Source organism: Carlito syrichta, unplaced genomic scaffold, assembly GCF_000164805.1.
Source record: "Carlito syrichta isolate Samal-C Ts95f unplaced genomic scaffold, Tarsius_syrichta-2.0.1 Scaffold309473, whole genome shotgun sequence".
NCBI lineage: Eukaryota > Metazoa > Chordata > Mammalia > Primates > Tarsiidae > Carlito > Carlito syrichta.
This window is the reverse complement of record NW_007253569.1, coordinates 526,666-528,566: the sequence shown is the minus strand read 5'-3', so window position 1 is coordinate 528,566 and position 1,901 is coordinate 526,666.

The following is a 1,901-nucleotide window of genomic DNA, read 5'->3' as shown; positions in this document are numbered from 1 at the left end:
GGGCCTTGCTGTGTTAACCAGGCTTGTCTTGAACTCCTGGCTTCAAAGGATCCTCCCGCCTTGGCCTCCCAAAGTGCTGGAATTACGGCATGAGCCACCGCACCTGCCATGTTTATCAATTCATTTGCTTTTCATTGCTTTCTCATGATTTGAAAGCCAGTTGCAGACTTTCTTCTTCAATTTCCATCTTCCTAGGATCAATTTCCTTTTTCTAAGGTTGTTTTAGTACGTAGTTCTTTCAGCAAGGGTCTTTGAGTGGCTTACTTTCATAGTTTTTGAATACCTGAAAAAATCTTTATCATATCCTCACTTTCAAACCATAGTTCACCTTGGTAATAATGCTAATCTGGGACTGGGTGCAGTGGCTCAAGCCTGTAATCCCAGTACTTTGGGAGGCCGAGGCAAAAGGATTGCCTGAGTCCACAGGTTCAAGACCAGCATGGACAACTTGGTGAGCTCTCATCTCTACAGTAAATAAAAAAATTAGCTGGGCATGGTGGCACACACCTGTTCTTCCAGCTACTTGGAAGGCTGAGGTGGAAGGATCGCCTGAACCCAGCAGGTCGAGGCTGTGGTGGCCATGAGCGTGCCATTGCACGCTAGCCTGGCAGACAGAGTGAGACTCTGTCTCAAAAGAAAAAAAAAAATGCTAATTTGACAGTTATTTCCTTTCTCCACTTTGGAAATATGGTTTTATTGGCTTCTGGCATTGTTAAGTCTAATGACAAATTTGCTCTCAATCTCATTCTCATTCTTTTGAGGGTACTTTCTCTTTTTTCCCAGGTAACTTTAACATTTGCTGTTCAAACACATAATCTCCCAAGATTGAAAAAGGAAGAAATCGAAAACCTAAACTGACAAATAACAAGTCAAGAAATCGACTCAGTTATAAGAAACTTTCCCACCAAATAAAGCCCTGGCCCATACGGTTTCTCAGCTGAATTCTATAAGACATACAAGGAAGAGCTGCCAGGATTCAATGGAATTTATTGAAAGTATTATAGGCAATCAAGAAGGAAGGAATTCTCCCTAGCTCATTCTGTCAGGCCGGTATTATCCTGATACCGCAAAATGGCAAAGACCCAAAAAGGAGAAAAAAAAACAAAACTACAGGCCAATCTTCCTGAAAACAACAGGTGTTGGCTGCAGCTGCAGAAAAAAGGAAATGTTTCTACATAGTTGGTGGGAATGTAAGTTAGTTCAATGTTTGTGGAAAGCAGCGTGGCATTTTCTCAAACGGCTAAAAATTGAGCTTGCATACAATCCAGCAATCCCACTTCTGGGAATATACCGACAGGAACATAAATCAGCCTACAAAAAGACACCTGCACACACATGTTCATTGCAGCACTGTTCATGGTAGCAAAAAGAAGGAACCAACCCAGATGCCCGTTGAAAGTGGATTGGTTAAAGAAAATGTGATCCCAGCACTTTCAGAGGCTGATGCAAAAGGATCGCCTAAGCCCAGGGGTTCAAGACCAGCCTGGGCAACTTGGTAAGACCTTGTCTTTACTATATATATATATATATATATATATATATAAAATTAGCCGGGCGTGGTAGCGCGCGCCTGTAGTTCTAGTTACTTAGAAGACTGAGATGGTAGCCGGGCTCGGTGGCTCAGCCTGTAATCCCGCGTCTTTGGGAGGCTGAGGTGAGTGGATTGCCTGAGCCTGTGGGTTCGAGACCCGCCTGGGCAACTTGGCGAGACCTTATCTTTACAATAAATCAAAAATGAGCTGGGCGTGGTAGGTGCGCCTGTAGTTCCAGCTACTTGGAAGGCTGAGGCGGAAGGATCGCCGGAGCCCAGCAGGTTGAGGCTGCAGTGGCCGAGAGTGGCCACTACACTCCAGTCTGGGCAACAGAGTGAGACTCCAACTCAAAAAAAAAAAAAAAAAAAG